This window comes from Chenopodium album, chromosome 1, assembly GCF_948465745.1.
Source record: "Chenopodium album chromosome 1, dcCheAlbu1.1, whole genome shotgun sequence".
NCBI classification, from domain to species: domain Eukaryota; kingdom Viridiplantae; phylum Streptophyta; class Magnoliopsida; order Caryophyllales; family Amaranthaceae; genus Chenopodium; species Chenopodium album.
In genome coordinates, this window is record NC_137834.1 from 24,945,168 (window position 1) to 24,965,607 (window position 20,440).

The following is a 20,440-nucleotide window of genomic DNA, read 5'->3' on the forward strand; positions in this document are numbered from 1 at the left end:
TAGAGAGTCATCAACTTTGACTCTTCACGCATATATTTCCATCACCATAACCTTTGTAGCCTCACCTTAGTATCACTTTCACACACTTCTTTGACACATACATATCCATATCATCTTTCCCTTAGGAACCCTTTATCATGAAATCTTGTTTCCCTACCGCGCATGCTTCATCATCTTTCAAGACAACATTCATAAGAAGAAACGTTGTATACTTGCTTAGCTTCTTGACCTGAGCAATGTTCATTGTTTCATGCATCGCATAATGTGCTGAGTAACATTTCTATATCAATGATTTGTAATAATATAAAGCATATCGTTCATAGCTCCTTGACCTAAGCAACGTTCATAATCACTTCATCTATATACGTGCTTAGCTTTCAGACCTAAGTGACGTTCAAGATCGCTTCTTTACACCATATATGATGCTTAGCTCCATGACTTAAGTTCATTCATCTATCGTGTCACATGATGTAATTGTCTTTAGCCTCCTGGCCTAAGAACATGCATCATGCATACATTATTTTCAGGACAAGCAATTCAATCCATACGATTCATTTCGTCTTGCTCAAGGGGGAAGTTCAAAACTTCTTCCCTTTTTCGTTATTTTATTTTGGGGAAGTTCAGAAACTTTTTTAAAATTTTTATCGAGGAAAGTTCAAAAATAAAACTTCATTTTTCACGTCTTTCTTTTCCCGGAGAAAGTCAGTACCTTCCACTCGTCTCATGACAAAAATGATGGAAAATTTTTGCTTTTGCATTTTTGGTTGCTTGTGTCTGCACACACACACTCAAACTATACAGTCACAATCACAAGTCATACTCATGTCATGTCATGTCGTGTCAAGTCAAACTTGGTCAAGTTAGTTGGTCAAGTCAATCATAGTCTATACGAGTCCCTTGGCAAATTTTATTTTGCAGGTCTCAATTACAGCCCACGTCCGGGGACAAGCGGACCATCTACAACCCACGTCTGGGGAAAAGCGGACCATTTACAGCCCATGTCCGGGGACAAGCGGACCATTTACAACCAGCCCACGTCCGGGGACAAGCGGACCATCTACAGCCCACGTCCGGGGACTAGCGGACCATCTACAACCCACGTCCGGGGACAAGCGGACCATCTAAGCCCACGTCCGGGGACAAGCGGACCATCTATAGCCCTTGTTCGGGGAGAAGCGAACCATCTACAGCCCACGTTCGGGGACAAGCGAACCAACTACAGCCCACGTTCGGGGACAATCGAACCACCATCATTTCTCGGTGCAAGGTTCTCAATACACAGAGACTTGCACTCTCATCATCTGTCGACTTTCCTCAGGCATGGAAAGTATCATCCGGTAGGTTTCTTCAGGCTTAGAAAGCTATCAAACTCCTCAGTCGGCTTTCCTCATGTATGGAAAGCGTTTCAACAAACATTATCCGGTGGATTCCTTCGAGCATGGGAAGCTTCCAAACTCATTTGTCACCGACACACTGGTGCCAGATACGTATTCTATCCTTTTACTCTTTTATTTGTAGAATTAACATTTTTCTGCAGGTATCGGCGTAAACAGAGTGGTTTAGGATCGCAGAACGTCTTAAATCATTCTCCGTCCCTATCGGCTACTTTGACTATCATTTTCGAAACTGACGTTTCTAAAAACTCAGTCAAAGTGGGGGCTTCTGTAGACACCTAAAAATGTCTCCCCAAAATCAAACCCGATGATGAACAACCTTTCACCGCCACTATGGTTGGGTTCGGTATTTAATCCCGCGAGTGCTTGAAAAATCGTATTTGATTTAATTCATATTTTTGAATAGTTCATGGATTAGTCTTGATGTTTGGTAAAAGCACAGTTTTAATTACAGCCCAAATTATTATTTAATTTTAGCCCAAACCTTTTTTTATTTTATTGTTTTATTAATTTATTTTTGGCCCAAACCTTTTATTTATTTTATTTACTTATTTTCTTATCTTAGCCCAAATAATAATAAATCAGAAAAAGGCCCGAAATTATCAATCGGCACTTAAAATGCTGAACGAAATTAGGGTTAAAAATGTATTTAGACGAAAAAGCGGACTAAAAATTCCCGCGACACGGCAGGAGTCCACCGTTTCATGGGAATCTTTCCCGTCTAACAGTGGGATTTCCCGTGACACGGGAATTTCCGTGTCCTTTCTGCGTAAACCCTTAACGCGTTTTCTCTCCCGTTCAGCAAATATTTCCCGCGTCACACAAAACTGCACCGTGTCACGTGAATGTTTACCGTCTAACGGTGGGATTTCCCGTGTCACGGTACAATTTGCCGTGTCACGGGATACTATTTTAGGGTTTTTATCATTTTAGGGTTCCGTGTGTTCCCTCAGCACATTTTCTCTATAAATACCTCCACATTTTTGATGTACGGGGTATCAATGAATTCTCTAGTTTTTTTTCTCTCTTCTATGCTCTATCCTTAACACTAGCCTACCCTTCTTCTTTCAAAATTCCTTCTTCAAGCACTCCAAGGAGTCCATACTTTACTCGTGGTTCTGTCCTTAAGCCAAGGCGTGAAAGGTAGAACTGTTTGAGGGTTTGGCCCCAAATCAACTCTACTTAATTTAATTTAATTTAATTATTGTTTAATTATTATTTCCTTGAAGTTACTAACTCGTTTATTATTTTATAGTTGCAAGCAAACAGAATCAAAGTAAGAATTATGTTCCTTTTATTTCTATTATTCTTCTAACGATTTTATATTGTTGGAATTATTGTTAAATTTCTTCCAATATTAATGCTTATTCTTTTATTATTATGATCACCATATTCCATGTTTAAAGGGAATATGTAATTGAAAATCACGCCTAATAAGATAATTTGGACAACCGGTTTAGGTTCCTGTTTAATCTTGTTGTTTAATCAAGTGATCACAAATATTTTAGAATAATGTGTTGCATTAATATTAAACCAATTTAGCATAATAATAGTTTGGAGCAAATTGAATTTTTGTTTGTATGCCTTTGAGATCGTAGGAATGCTTTTCACTATAAGAATCGAGTAGAGGCCAATACGGGCGAATGTGACTCCATGACTCACTTCGTACCATCATCCCCGATCCTCCTTTCGTGGTTCCGAACCATATGGAGTTAGTAATCTCATGGATTATGAATGGGGTGTAACCTTCACGGGTCAATCGTTGTTGCCTTCGTTGTCCCTTATTCATGGTTGCCTTTTATGATCCGTGAACGGTTTACAAGTTCCTTAAAAACTTGTTGGCGGCTCCCTACTTTCCTTATCCCTAATCGTTATGTCAATTCCCACTTCCTATGAGTACCAAGCATATTCACACTATGCTTTAACGTAGGCGCACTTCGAGTGCCGCCTACAGTACGCAACCTCACATCGAGGCGCGGCCGTAATAAACATGCATTCATATTCACATTCACACACTTACACCATGATCATATCAAGGGATCTCCTATGCTCATCCCTATTCATTTAGAGCTAGACTTGGGGGCTTGATCCCTACATCATTAGCTTACCTAGCCTAAGAGTCACCACCATTTGACTCTTTTCAATAATATTTTCTCCACACACTTAGCCTTTGCGGCCTAACTTTAGTGTCACTTTCACACACATCACACATACATGACTAAATATACTTCCCTTAGGAACCCTTTGTCATGACACAACATTGAAGCATGCCTTGTCATATCAACATCACTCATCAATCATAATTGTCATTGCATCACGAAGTATCAATTGCTTAGCCTCCGTGCCTAAGTTACCCAAATACTTTTATCATTGAGTCAACCATTGAGAAAGCCTAGGATGGATTAATCGTTGCACCTTGATCGATAGTATCAAACAACATTTGACTAAGCTCATTCAACATGCACCTTCAAAAACTTCGCTTCTTTCTTTTTTTCGCGTCTTTCTTTTTCGGGAGAAAGTCGGTACCCTCCACAAAAATGACGAAATTTTTTTGCTTTTTTGCATTTTCGAGTCGCACGATCATATTACAATGCACACACGAGTCATGTACACATTGAGTCATGCCGTGTCATATCACTTTGATTTGGGTCTAACACATGTGTCAAACACTTTGAGTCGAGTCAACCTCGAGTCAATCACATTGAGTCAAGTTTATACCTTGAGTCGCGTCAAGTCAATGAGTTGAGTCAACACTAAGCCTTAGGTCAACCCTAAGATAATTAAAAAGGTTAGCAAAGTTCAATAGTCAAAAATGAATACAGGTGCAGCAGAATAGGGAAGACCCTACTCCAGCGCCAGACGAAAACATCTAGCGTCTGGCAATAGTTTTTAGCGCCTGGCGCTAGATCCCAGCGTCTGGCGATAGAGCCAATTCTTGGTGCCAGTGATATTTCAGCAGCGACAGAGCTCGGAGCCTCTCAGAAAGGTGATTTCGACCTCATACAGCAATTTCGGGTTCCTTGGTACGCCAGTTATCCCCTATAAGCAATTTGACATGATTAAGTAGTCGGTTTGATTACAATCGCAATAAGTGATCGACCTGACGAAAGATCGTCTCACTTAGCTTAAAGCGCCTAAGCATTGGCTCATCACGGAGACACCGACGTAATGGTTCACAATCAGCAAAACCGCCGACGTAATGGCATAACGGAAGCAAAGTTCAAGCGAGCTTTAGAGATCGACAAGCGTTGGTCTTCGGAAATTTTTCTTCGGAATATTATCGCAACAAACATTCAAGTATCAAAGCTCTATTGTTCAGAGACGCGTGGACATATCAAAAAGCTCTTTTGCTCCAAAGACGCGTGGGCATATCATCAAGATCTTTTGTTCAGAGACGCGTGGACATTTCATTCAAGCTCTTTTGTTCAGAGACGCGTGGACATATCATCAAAGATCTCCTATTTTCAAGCTCTTTTGCTCAGAGACGCGTGGGCATCCTATTATCAAGCTCTATTGTTCAGAGACGCGTGGACATATTAGAAAAAGAAGCTCTTTGTTTAGAGGCGCGTGAACATATCCGAAAAAAAAGAAGCTCTTTGTTCAGAGACGAGTAAACATCAAAACAGCAAGATGGCATTCCATAGATTGTGGAGAGATGTCACAAACAACTGAAGGTAATTTCAAGCGAAGTTGTCTTCGATAGTATTCCCTTGGACGTGGAATATTATCAAAGCGGAAGAGGATCGTTTCAAACGGAGCAATCTTTGATATTGGAAGCAGTTACAAGCGTAGCGGTTTTCAAGCGGGATGACATTCTCTTGGCAGGAGGTCATCAAAACAGTAAAGCGGCAGCGAATTGGTTACTAACAGAGACGTGTGCTCGATGGTGCAAGATACGCGTTTCTTAACTCTCCTATCTGTTTAACTAACGCTAGTTTGCAGGTATCTGCGTTACAAGAGTGATTTAGGATCGCAGAACGTTCTGAATCATTCTCCGTCCCTATCGGTACTTTGACTTTTGTTTTCGAAACTTGCGTTTCTACAAACTCAGTCAAAGTGGGGGCTTCTGTAGAAACCCATTTGTGTCTCCCCAAAACCAAACCCAGTGATGAGTACCTTTCACGTCGAATCATAATCGAATGAAGTGAAAGTGTGGAAAGTTAATGTTGCGGATAGTTTTAATTTCTTTTCTCTTCTCTCTGTTTTTGAAAACCTATTTTAAGAAAACACCCAATCCAGTTTTGTTGGTTCATGATATGAGTGAAATAGTAGTGTAGTTGGATGGCGCTTGAAAAGAGCTTTCCAACGATATATTATAAGCCCAATTCCGATGAATATTGAGGAAGTTATGGCCAATTTACTGAACTGGGCCTAGTTTGAGCCTTATATGCGGCCCAATGATCTAGAGCAGGGCCTAATATGGATTTATCATTCCGAATGCAATTAGGAATGGTTTTAGTCTTCTAGATTCTTCTAGAAGATTCTTTTCATTCCTAATTCGATTAGCATTGATAAATTGACTTTTGTGGACTTTTCAGAGTTTTAATTAGAATCAAAGAATGTTTTGAGGAAAATACGATTTTATCCTCCTGTACGGTTAAATAATATCTGATTTTAAAAAACGCGTTAAAAACAGGATTAGTGCCTAGCGCCAACATTAGCGCCTGGCGCTAAGTCTGGCGCCTGGCGCTAGCGTTGGCGCCTGGCGCTAATGTAGCGTCTGGCGCCAATTGCCGGCGTCGGCGCTAATCAAATTTTATCTGCGTCAGAACTCTGTTTTGATGTTTTATCTTTTTGGTTGATTTTCTTTATAAATAGCGTTCTAAAAACTCCGTTTTCAATCATCAATTCTCACTAATTCTCACCAACTCTCATCAAGATTTTTTTGATTACTCTCTCTCTCTTTTCTAAACTAGCCTTCTCTCAAATATAAAAATTCCGCATACATTAGCACTAGATACACCTAGCCAAGTTTGAAGTTGCCTTCGCCCTAGACGTGAAAGGTTTAATTTCTGAGGGTTTAGTCCCAAATCTCTCTTTCAATTATTTGATTTAATTGTTTTGATTATTATTTTCCTTGAAGTTACTAACGTGTGTATTTTGTTATTAGAAAGAGGTACGAGGTATCAAATTAAGTACTTTAATGGTTTACATTGCTATTATTATGTAGAAATCATGCTTAGGTTGTTATTATGATATTCCTAGTATCATGTCTAGGGTAACTTTAATATTAAGTATGATTAAAAGTATGATGCTTTCTATGTTCTTCCTAATATTTATGATTGTTAGTATCATGTTAGGGTTAAAGCTATGATTTTTATTGCTTAGTGACATGCTAGGGTTTGTTATTAATCTTGTTGGTATCATGCATGCCTAGGATCTTGCTATTATTATGCTTTATTTTTAACATGAACATGATTATTTTAATTATGATTATCATTATTTTTATGATTATTATTATGTTACTTGATATGATATTTATTGTTATTGCTTGATCACACCTTTTATGCATGTTTAAAGGGAATTGGTACTTGTAATCATGCTTAATAAGATAATTAATAATATTGTTAGGGTTAATTTGATTATAATTCAAGTGATCGCCAATAATAGATTTGTTTGTGCATTAATTTTCAACCAACATAGATAAACAGGTTTAGGGTAAACCTATTGATTGCATGTTAATCAGAAAGCGCACATGAATACGATCAGAATAAAGTAGAGGCCTATTATTAGGGCAGGTTCAATCTCTTTCAGGTTGGATTTGTACCTTCTTTCCCGAACTACCAGTCATGGTTTAAGACCTATTGGAGTTGACGATCTCCTGGATCATTAAGGGGTGTAACCTTCACCTCGTGAACGGTTTACAAGTTCCTAAAACTTGTTAGCGACTCTTTTGCTCTATCTTCTTTCCCTTTGGACGCCACCGTACTTTAGTGTATGATCACAGTGGGGTTCAAGCTAGGGGTAATGCTTGAAATATTCCCTACAGTTTTTTGCGACTCCGCTGGGGAGGATTTCTATTTTAATTCCTAAAATTTATTTTGGCAATGATTTAGAATGAGTGGATGAGACTCGAAACGTTCTAAGTATTTCATGTGCGTAATTTTGATTAACATTATTGTCATATGCATAAAAAAGATCTCATTGGAAAGACCATCCGTAATGAGTTAAAACATAGGATTTTCCACGTAGGGAATTTGAGAAATATCTTTCACAACTAGGACCAAAATAACACTGCGCGAAACTTGAAAATATTATCGAGCACAGAAATCTGCTGAGGCATGTAGGAATTAGTGTCAGCGAACAGAATATTAGCGCCAGGTGTGACAGTATGAGGGAAAATATGAGGCAACTCATCCGGCTATGATCAAGTATCTTCAGGAAGTCAAAGAAGAGGTCGGGGCACTTGAGGAGTTTCGTCTGAGTGAAGTGCCAAGGTCAGATAACAATCAGGCGGATGCATTGTCCAAATTGGCATCTTCCGCCTGCTGTGATACGCCTCGGTCAGTCTTTTGGGAAGTCCTGGAAAAAAGAAGCATATATGAAGAGCCCATTGGAATCCTGGACCGAAGCTCTACCTAGATGGATGGCATCCGGGCATATTTAACAGATGGCACACTTCTTGATTCACCACAGGAGGCGGCCGTCATGAAAAAGCGAGCAGCAAACTTCGAGATGAGAAATTGAGAACTCTTCAAGGCGGGTTTTCTTAAACCTCTATTGAAGTGTGTTACCCCAGAAAAGGGGAAAGAAGTTCTTGAAGAATTGCATGCTGGATACTACGCCTCTCATATAAGCGGCAGGTCTCTAGCCGTCAGAGCTAGGCGGCATTACTTTTGGACTACTCTTAAAGCAGACACTAAAGATTTGGTGAAGAGGTGTGAAAAATGTCAGAGGTTTGGCAAGCTTATTCACTGCCCTGCTACTGATATGACGACAATCTACAGCCCAATCCCGTTTGCTAAGTGGGGCATGGATATCTTGGGTCCTTATACGTCTGCTCCAGGCAAAAAGCGTTATATTTTGGTGGCTGTGGAATATTTTACCAAATGGGTAGAGGCTGAGCCGGTCAAGAACATCAAGACAAAGGATGTCATTTCTTTCATTTGGAAAACATCATCACCCGGTTTGGGGTACCTATGTCTATGGTGTTTGATAATGTCCCTCAGTTTGAAATGCCTCACCTTAAGACTTGGTTGGGAGATCAGGGTATCTCACATTGTTTTGCATCAGTCGGCCGACTCCAAGAAAACGGCCAAGTTGAAGCCTTCAACAAGCTTATCTCAGACGGCATAAAAAAGAAAATTGAAAGAGCCGGTGGCTTATGGGCGGAAGAGCTTATTCATGTCCTATGGGCCCTCCGGACAACTGCCAAAGGGGAAACCGGAGAAACCCCATTTCTCATGGTATACGGTGCTGAAGCCGTCTTGCCCATTGAACATTACGAGCCGACTCTCAGAGTCATGCTTGATAATGAAGAGGCAAATTGGGAGGCCATGCGGCTGACATTGGACTCCCTCCCGGAACGCAGGGGCAACGCTGCCCTGCACCATGAGTTATACCGTCTGAGAATGACGAGAGCCTACAACAAGAAAGTACATAAGCGCCCTTTGAAAGTTGGCGACTTTGTGTTACGAAAAATGGAGGCAACCGGTAGGGCCAATGAGGCTGGAAAACTAACCCCTAATTGGGAAGGCCCCTACCGGATCTATGAAAAAGTCAGGGATGGCACCTACCTCGAACTTGGAATGTAGATAACTTAAAAAAGTACTACTTCTGAGAAATGTAAATTTTTTGTAAACAGCGAGTCTATCAATGAGAAATCAGGCTTTGTTTCCAAAATTGTTTTGTTATCTTTATAATTAGTTATCCGCCTGGGTAATACTCAGACGGAACTTTTGCTTAACTAACTAAGTTTGATACTTAGTGCAATTTAATGTTATAATCGCTGGTCCGCCTGGGTAATACTCAGACAGACTATTTGTTTAACTAACTAAATTTGATACTTTGTGTATTTTAATGTTATAATTGCTTGTCCGCCTGGGTAATACTCAGACGGATTATTTGCTTAACCAACTAAGTTCGATACTTAGTATAAAATTCAATATTAAAATAACACGCGACCAATGGCCATATAAAAAACTAGGCACAAAAACGGTTAGTAGCTATACAACCGGTCTCAAACAAGACCAAAGTCCAATGGCCGGATGGTTGCTTATTTTACAAAACCGCCTGTCCCGATATGGACAATGGCGTCCAACGACACCCCTCCGGGAGCAATCGTCGCAGAGAGAAGACTCTTTGTCAGTTCTACGTACCTATGCAGACGACAAAGATTGAACAACCAAATTGGTCAACTCATAGCCGTCTGAACCGAATAATCTACGAGAACGATTAAGTACCCGAATACCGGATGCCCTGAGGCATCAATAGGTTACCGGCTGAAGTTTTCACTTAGATTATTTATTCCAAAGTTGCAGTCTCTCTCCCAATTGGGGCAAAAGAGTTTGTATAATGGCTATGAAATAATCCCAGACGGAATATTATTGCCTGGGTAAGAGGCTATAGAAGCACCCGTTCTAATGGCCGACTGTGCACTTGGTTTGGGGCAATCACCATTGTGACTTATTGGCCCAAAAATACCTCATACTACTGCAAGTATCAAGTGTTTCCTAGCCAATCAATCAATTTGAAATAAAACCAACCACACAGCCGTCCAGGGGCAAGAGTAGCCGGATTGCAAATTGTCGCATGCTTTAAAAAGTTAGGCAAAATATTAAAGAATTGCAGTATATATGCAAAATTCAAATTAAAAAAATTCAAACAACAAAAACATATATAAACACCCGACTGAGTCAGATTACTTCATTAATATTGAAAATGGCACAAAGGCCAGAATAATTGTTAACCGGAATCACATCCGGTGAAGAAGCAAAAGAAACAAATTGTTTACCCAACTCCACAGTCGGTAAAAATACAACGTTACTCGGCATACAAGCCGGAAAAGAGAGAAGTTGGCATACTGCCGCTGAGTTTGGAGAGGCTGATTTAAGTCTAAGGGGGAAGCTACTGATTCGGCTGGTTCTCACCGACTGGGAGGGTTTCTGTTTGGTCGTCAGCCACCTGAGGCTGGCTGCCTTCATTTTGCTCTTCCTCCGCCGGCTTCTCATTATCTGAGACTTCATATCCCAACTCTGCAGCCCAGTCTTTGAAGCGAGGCGGAGCTGCCTCTCCCAGCACTTGGGCATCATACACCTCAGTGGCGTAATCATACCTAAGTTTATAGACTTCAAAGTCTATATCCGGATAGAGGAGACCCCAAGTGATCTTCAGGCGAGCTGCATTGTCCCGCTCATTCTCTTCCATCACCCGCTTCTCCTCCTAGGCAATCTCATCTGACTGCTTGTTCCGCAGATTGACGATCTCCACCCCCAGTCGGGAGACGTCTGCCCGGAGTTTTGTGTTCTCCTTGTCAGCATCCTCTAATGCCTTGAGTTCAGATTGAGCATCCTTCAGTTTTTGCTCAAGGTCATTAGCCCAGCTGTTGGCTTCATCATTTGCAGTCGTCAAGCTCCAGATCAGCTCCTCCTGTTTTAACTCTACTGCTTTAATCTCTAAATCACACATATAATTAGCATATTCAGCAGAGTTGAGGTTTTCAAGGGCCCTCTGTTTGGCGTCATTTACCTCTTCTTGCTTCCGCCTGAAGGGGCCTCGGAGCCGTCTACCCTCATCATTACCAAAGAAAAGAGCAGCCGGATTATGACATACTTGATAAAAATCAAGAAAAGATCAGAATTAAGTTGAGGATTCTTTACCTCAGCCAGTTGACCCATTATCTAGTCAAAGTCCACTACCTGCGGATCAGGTATGAAATTTTTCTCCGACCGGGTGAGGGTCCTTACCATCCGTTTGGCGAAACCAACAAGATCCATCTTGTCGGATGTAAGATCTGCACCAAAAGAAGTAGAAGTACTTGGTGGAAAGGAAGCAGCATAGTTGACATTCATCCGTTGCCGGCTACTGACTGAACCCTTGGAGGGGTCTACCTTAGTCTTGACTCTCATGAAGTCAAGTGGCCAAGGTATTTCAATCTTGTCCTTACCTTGGGTATCCGGATGGGGCGCAGGAATCTCCTCCCCAGTTGCTGCCGTACCGGCTGCAACATTAGGAGGCGGGCCACCCTTCGATGTCGTAGAGGCATCCGGCGCATTCTTCTGCGAGCGTTCCGAGTTTTCGCTCAGAATTTTCATTGCAGAAGGCGATTTTCCACCGGTCGTGGGTCGATCGGTTTTGGCAGTAGAAGTTGACTTGGGGGGGTCCCTCCTGGCGGCCTTGGCAGCCGGGGCCTTTTCCAGATTCTCTCCTTGCCTTTTGAAAATCTTGGAGAAGGAGCGTGGAACGCGTTTAACAGAGTCCTGCAAATTAAGATTTAAACATACCCAACCAGCGAAATGCCTTTGCAAAAAAAAAAAAAAAAAAAAAAAAAAAAAAAAAAAAAAAGGCTAAAGTAAGGCGGCCTTACCCCGCCTTTCTTGGCATCTTTAGCCTCAACGGCTGCTTTCTTTGCAAGAGCAGCTTCTTTGCGCAGCAGCGCTGCTGACTTAGTCGGAGTTTTGGCTTGGTCAACCATTTTCAAGGCATCGGCTTCAAGAAGAAAATAAAAGTTAGAAAAAATCATGAAAAGATTGTAGTACAAAATAAAAACTACAGAAATGTCGGATACAAGTGGATCTACCCTTGGGAAACATGGGACTTAACCCACATGCAGACAGAAAGCATTTATCTTTGAAGTAGTCCGGGTGGGGGATCTAGTTTTTTGGAACAATAATGTGAGACCCATCCCCCATGGGCTCAGTAGTGGTTTCAAAGAAACCCGGCTCCATTATTTGCTCCCGGGCCCTAGTAGAGAGCGCCGGGAGGGGGCATTTCCTGCCCAAAAGAACCGGTTCCTGATTGTGCCGGCGCAGTGTCTGGTTGTGTCTCAGAGTTGGTGAAGAAATTTAGTAAAACTTGTCTTTCCACCATGTCCACTTGGACACCTTGTCCAAACTCATTAAGTACTGGGGCAAGGTGGAAAGAGTGTACCAAGCCCCGTGACCGCCTAGTGCCTTGCTCAAGTAATGCATGTGAGCAAAGGCAGAGAAGCTGGGAGCAAGATTCTAAAGCTCGCAGGCGGCTATGTAGCTCAGAATGTTCACCCATGAGTTGGGGGTGAGCTGCCAAACTCCCAGATCTTACCCCTTCAGGATCTTTCTAATCCCGGTATGGAGGGGGAACCGGAGGCCGGCTTCTATAACCGCCTCGTAGCAGACGAAATAGTGGTCTGCATTCTCAATCTCATCGTCCCACGCCATCACTGCATCAGCAAGCGAGACAATAATATCCCACCCCTTTCCAAAGGGGTGCTTCTCCTTGAAAGCCCTGAAGCCACTCTTCAACAGGGCTATATCACCCGGAAGCATCCTAATCTTCTTCGGGTTGGGGTTGTCAGCAATTTTCGCCGACTGTTGATAGTCAGCCGCGAAATTATCCTGATCAGAGCCAGAAGTTTCGGCCCTCGATCTTTCATCGGCCTCATTAGCGCCGGATCCATTAGAGGAGGCGACTTCTTCACTGCCTACCTCCCGTACGCTAGAGCTCTCGGAAGAAGAGGGAGCCTCTTCATCATAATTGCCGCTCTCCCCCAAATCATCATGTTCCCCATCCGGAACAACCTCGTCGGAAGACACTTCCATAGTGCGCCGGCTCTTAGATTTTCTGGTCGTCTGTTTAACTCTAACCATTGTGTCCTGCACAGACACAAAGAGGGAGGAATTTGGAGATGAGCACAGCAGTTCCGACAGTCCAGAAAAGGCACCCCCTGTTCTAGACTCATCCGTTCCGAGAGACCGACTGAGTGCCCTAGGCAATGCCGAGTGTGTGGATTGAGAACTCATTTTATTTCTAAGACAATGTATACAGACGGAGAAAAGAATGTATACAAGTTGGAAAAGAAAAACTAAAAATGGTACAGGCGGTTACCTTACTTTTTACTCTGGAAAATCTGAAAAAAGCTACAGACGGTAACCGGGTGTTGCAATGTTAGCACATGGAAATCTGGAAAACTCTGACGCAGACAGAAGCAGAGAATCTCTCTCTAAAAATCTCTCTTTCTCTCTCTAGAAAGTCAAATGAAAATATGGTGAGGAGAGAGGGAAGGGGGGGGTGTAAACTTCTATTTATAGAAGATGAAAACGGGGGCATCCCCGTTTGAATTTCAAATTTCAATATCCGTTATTACTGTTCACCTTTGATAGGTGGACACGTGTCACAGGCCTCACGTGACATGCACGTGACCCCTGTGAGGGGCAAATGTTTAGGGTAAAATACCCTAGACATGTGAACCAATGAGAGGAGGCCACATGTCGAGTTCAAGATGGCCCAAGTGGCCCAATAACCTTTTGACACGTGTCCCCTTCATATAAGCCTCTGAAATGGCGGCCTTCAAGGGCCTAAATCCCAAGAAGCGCCGTGATTCGGCGCAGCCCACCAAAACCTAGGTCAAATGACCTAGATAGGGGCACTCCTACCAATGACCCTATAAATAGGGAGATATTTCCCCATTTTGGGGACAAATTCAATCATTTATTACACCTACTTTCTCTCTCACTAGAGAAACACCTGATCTTGGAATCCAAGCAGATCCCCACCTCAATTTCCGTACTCTTTATTCTCTTTCAAGTTACTAACATGATCGTCGGAGGCGGAGCTCCACCACCCGGAGTCTCCGTTGTTTTTGCAGGTACAACTCAGCCGGACCAATCTTTGTGACGTAACTCTCCCGAGGGACAAAATCACCCAAAACAATAATAATATTAAAAATTAATATTTAATAATAATAATAATAATAATAATAAATAATTAATATTTAATAATAATAATAATATTATGATTAAAAAATAGTATTTAATAACAATAATAATAATAATAAGTAATTAATATTTAATAATAATAATAATAATAATAATAATAATATTTAATAATAATAATAATAAATAATTAATATGTAATAATTATAATATTATTAATAATAATAATTAATATTTAATAATAATAGTAATAATAATACTTATTGTCAATAATATTAATAGTAATAACAACAAAATTAACAAAAATAATAATAATAATTGATTTTTTATAATAAAAAGTAATATTTAAAAATAATAACTAATTTTTAAAGATAATACTAATTATTAATTTTCAATAATAATAATAAAAATAATAATTGTTAATTTTTATGTATAATTATAATAATAAAAATAATAATTAAATAATATTTAACAATAATAATAACTATTATAATAATTAATATTTAATAATAATATTTAGTTATTATAATAATAATGCGATAACATTAATAAAAATAATAATAATAGCAGTAGTAGGCCCTGTTCTTTTGAACTTCAGGGGTCAGCAGAGCGGTGTAGATTAAATTTCTGCAAAAAAAGAGCAGAGTAGATTTCAACATTATTATTAATACTATTATTAATGTTATTATTATTAATGTTATTATTATTATTATTATTATTATTATTATTATTATTATTATTATTATTATTCGTATTATTATTATTATTATTATTATTATTATTATTATTAATATTACTATTATTAATGTTATTATTATTAATGTTGTTATTATTATTATTATTATTATTATTATTATTATTATTATTATTATTATTATTATTATTATTATTATTATTATTATTATTATTATTATTATATATAATGTTATAATAATAATAATAATAATAATAATAATAATAATAATAATGTTAATATATAATAATAATAATAATATTAATAATAATAATCTTCTCTGCTGCGCTTCTCTCAGCTCGACTCTGCTCTGTTCAATCTGCTCTGCTGAGCTCTGCTGAATCTTGTTCTACTCTGCCTAGAAGCTCAAAAGAACAGGGCCTAAGCTCACTTGTCCTAACAAGGAAAATAGTTTCACTTTAAAAGAGATGGAAAAAGGTACTTAATCTACATCAAATAAAAGACTAAGGAAAGCCGTCAATTAATTAGGGATAAATTAAATCCGATATTACTTTGAAGTTTTAGGTAATACTTTAGTTTAGTTTTTTTTGTTTTGTTTTTTTTTTTTTGTTTTTTTTTTTTTTTTTTTTTTTTGTTTTTTAGGACCAATCTTTGTTGTTGATTTCAAACATTGTCAGATTGTGGAACTTTTGTAGGCCTTAAACCCAGGGACGAAACTAGGAATTTAGGAACCGGGGGGCCGATTCTTATATAGATTTTTTTTAAGAAAAAAAAAAACTATTAAGAGCTATTAGGAAAAAAAAATGCAATTATTAGAAATTTTAAATACCAATGTCAAAACTTGATCATCTTATATGTGTATAGGTTTTTTAAGAAAAAAATACTAATAAAAAAAATGATATTATAATAAAAAGTTAGTTGGAAAAATAGGAAAGAAATAGCTTTGAGAAGAAGTAGAAGAGATCACATTATTTTCATATGTATATATATTAAAAAAAAAACAAAAAAACCTTAAAATCAAAATATATATATTTAAAATGATAGTAAGTAAAAAAAACCTATAGATGAAGGATTGATCCCTTGATCTCATGCCAATAAATCATTATCATATCATCCTCAAACCAACTAAGCAACCCTACTTTGCTTTTATTTTGAGCTAACATTTACATTTATGCATAAAACTTATGGGTGCCAACAATTAAAAAAACTAGGCTGCCATGATGGGCTGGGGAGGCCGGGCCTCCACCGGGCCCTCCCGTACCTCCGCCCCTGCTTAAACCATAGTGTTTAGTTTATATCGTGTGAAAAAACATCCTCACTTTTCCCTTTTTGAACCAATACAATAAAATAAAAAAAAATTGCTTTCAAGATGATTTAAGATTTGTTATACAAAATGAAGGTATGATACTTTAGAATGAAGTGGAGTATTATGTTTTCAAAAATTAAACAATGTGCATAATTTAATAAGTGGTTAGGAAATAACATTTTAATTCTAATTTAATAAGTGGTTAGGAAATAATATTTTATGAGTATTGAATGATGGTTTAATTACCAATATCAAGCTTCACATATTCCATTGAATTAAGATATATGCTTTAATTAGAGAAATTTGCTAGTTTTTATGTATAGCCCTAAATGACAATGTGGTAATCCTATCTAAATTTAATAGCAAATGGCCACAAAAACATTTTAATAATAATCTTTCATATACAAATACAAATTAGTTTTTTATAATTTTTTAAAACTTTTAACCATTTAACTTTGATTATATTTAATTCAATTTAATTGCCTAAAACAATGTATAGGTCAAAAGTGTAATGTTTAAAAAACACATTGAGGGAATATCAAATTTTAGTTTAATTTGTACTTCAATATATTAGAATTTGTTTTATATATATATATATATATATATATATATATATATATATATATATATATATATATATATATATATATATTAGGGTGTACCAAACACCCGGAGTCATTTGCTCATTTAATCAACAAATGAAAAATATCCCTTTCACGTGTAGCAAGCTATTACCCCAACCCCCTAAGCTAAAGCCCCTGTTTTGCAAGCAAATAATTATTGCTCATTTAATTAAATAAGCAATTTATTTGCTCATTTGTTTATTAAATGAGCAAATGGCTATGTGGCATAAATCTAACTTATTGGTAGGTGTGCGATAATGTTTTGATAATGGGCCCACCATATAAAAACTCATATAAGAACAAAATATTTGATTTGAGCCTAAGAATTACATATTGATCAAAATCTTTTTGGAACAAAATGGATAGTAGCATCAAAGTGAAGAAATCAACCATGGTGCGGCCTGCTAAGGAGACTCCGAAAGGAAGTCTTTGGCTATCAAAGTTAGATATGATCATACGCCCTCCTAATTCACATACTAATGTTATCCACTTTTATTCTCCCCGTAATACATCTTCGAAAATCTTTGATGTCAACATTTTCGAGGAGGCTCTTAGCAAAGCCTTAGTGCCATTCTATCCAATGGCGGGTAGGTTAAAATTTAACGATGAAAATGAAAGGTATGAGATCGATTGCAATGCAAAGGGGGTCTTGTTTATCGAGGCAGAATCAACTAAAGCTCTTGCCGATTTTGGGGACTACTTGAGGTTGGATTCTCAACTAAGGAAGGTAGTGTTCCCTAAGTGTGACTACTCGAGAGGGCTCTCGTCATTCCCTCTATTACTAGTGCAACTTACTCGCTTCAAATGTGGTAGTGTATGCCTTGGCTATGCACCACATCACCATGTAGCCGATGGATCTTCTAATTTTCACTTCTTCAACTCATGGGCAAGATTAGCGAGGGGGTTAGACCTCGATGTTTATCCTGTTCATGATAGGGCTACTTACCTTGCTCCTCGCAACCCGCCTCAAGTTAAGTTTCGACACTTGGAGTATGAACCATCCTTACCCCCTTTACCACCAAAGGACGACTTATCAGGTGATTATATACTTTAGTTTTTTTAAAATTTTGAAACGTTTACACTTTGGATTACTATATACGTAGTATATTCAATTTTTTATAATATACCATAATAAAGTTAAATTTCTTAAGATTTAAATAATGATTTGAAATGGTAATTACTGATTAATCATCCTCTATATTACTATATCAAAGTAACCAAGAAAGTTTACATTGCTCGGTCAAAACATTACATGTCTTTTTTTTTTTTTTTTCCTTTTTTTTTTTTTTGGGACAAATGTGTTGAGTGTTTATATAATTGTAAGATACGGAAATACGGATTACTATTGCCAGCCAATTTTTCATGCAACACCAATTTGTTAATTTCATGCAACCTTTTATGAACTTGTCAAGTCATTTTTGTTAATTTAACATTTCATACAACCTCAACTTTCATATAAGTTTTTAAGATATTATCATGTTAAAACTGTATATGGTGCACGTCAAGTCATAATGGGGAAAGGAAAACACGTGATAAAAGTATTTTGTCCCTTTGAGTTTTAATAATATTTATAGATATCTTTAATTTTGACCAATCGGAAAAATTTATCTAATCTTATGTATGAAGCACCAATAAATGAAAGTTAAATTAATATACTAGTATGTAAATTAAAATAGTGTAAATGTCAAAATAAAACTAATATAAATTAGAAATAGAGAGAGTAAAAATAAAGTGCAATTATCAAATAACCAATAACACAATATTGGTGTAAAAAAAAAAACACAATAATGAAGCTTTCTCTTTCTTTAAATTCTCTTTTACATGTTTTGTATGTATGTAATTTGTTGTATTATTAATTAGTTTACTCCCTCCGTGTTTTTTTAAGTGTTACACTTCCCATTTTCAGCCGTGTTTTTTTAAGTGTTATACTTCCTCTTCTTGGCAAAAAGCTACATTAAAATATCATATCTCTCTCCTATCATGGTCCCCACCCAAATCCACTATTATTTTTTTATTATATCTTTCCACTCACATTCATTATTTTTCAATAAACTATTAACACCACTATTTTTATTTTACAATTTTTTAATACCCCACTTACCTCTTATTTTATTTAAGTCAATTAAATTGCCTAAAACTATGTACTTATCAAACTATAACACTTACAAAAACACGAAGGGAGTATAACATTTGTTTTTTTTTTTTCTTCTTTGAAGACTTATACTCCCTCCGTTTTTAAATACTTGCTCCATATCTCTATGCGCGGAGTTTTAGGAGAAATTGGAGAAAGTAATAAAATATGAAAATAGTGGGATAGTTGAGAAAATAAAAAATTGTAAAAAACAAAAGTAGTAGAAGAATAGGAGGAGAGAGAATATTATGTTGGGTCCATTAAGTGTGAGTAATGAATTAAATATTGTAAATGTTTTCCAAAAAAGAAAATGGAGCAAGTATTTAAAAACGGCAGGAAAAGGAAAGTGGAGCAAGTATTTAAAAACGGAGGGAGTAACATTTTTTAATATTTTCTCTTTTCTACTTTAATTATGACCATCATCTTGCTATCACTATTTGCAACAAGTGTCAAATTTACATGCGGTGACCTATATATTAAAGAGTATAATAATAATTCTATGAACTTTTGCATAAAATTAACCACTGACACTATTTAATTAGGTGAGATGGTTATGACAACTGAGTGTATTTTCAAGCTCACTAAAGACCAAGTTAACACCTTAAAACTACAAGTATCATCTCAAGCAATAACAAAGTATAATCTAAGTACATTTGAGGTTCAAGCTGGACACCTATGGCGCACTGTATGCATGGCGCGTGGATTAGCATATGATCAACAAGTCAAACTTTACATTTTAGTAAATGGACGGTCAAGACTACAGAAGTATATGGAGCTACCACAAGGGTATTGTGGTAATCTCCTCTTTCATGCAACTTGTGTAGAAAAGGCAAGAGATATCACTTGCAAACCATTGTGGTATGCTGTAAGTAAGATTCATGAAGCAATTAAAAAATTGGATGATATTGAGTATTTGAAATCAGCAATTGATTTTGTGGAATCACATTCAAATTTAGAACTTTTGGTTCATGGACCACAAACAACTACCAGCCCAAACCTCTCAATAAATTCTTGGGCTACGTTGCCTTGTTATGAAGCTGATTTTGGATGGGGTAAACCTATATTTACTGGCATTAATGGAGTCAAATATGAGGGGCAAACTTTCATAACACCAAGTGATAATGGTGATGGTAGTTTTTCTGTGGCTGTCAAGCTTTTCACTACTCATATGGAGGCTTTTAAGGAATACTTTTACAAGTTTAGCAGCAAGCTTTGAATACTTATTTGTGATTTATTATTATTATTATTAGAATAATTTTATTCGTTTATTTTGAACACATTTAATTGTGAATCTAGTATTACCATTTTTAATGATTTTTGTAAGGTTCGGGAATGATTGACTTTTATCATGATACTATGAATAAGATTAAAAAAAAAAAATCATTCCCAAACCTTACAAAAATCCAGTTATTCCCGTACCTTACAAAAATCAATCTATTTC

The 20,440-nt window shown here is 37.5% G+C and overlaps 1 pseudogene; it reads left to right on the forward strand.

Annotated features, from left to right (window-relative positions):
• The first annotated feature begins 17,226 nt into the window (after positions 1–17,226).
• Positions 17,227–20,215, forward strand: LOC145630011 (anthranilate N-benzoyltransferase protein 2 pseudogene; annotated as a pseudogene).
• The last annotated feature ends 225 nt before the right edge of the window (positions 20,216–20,440 follow it).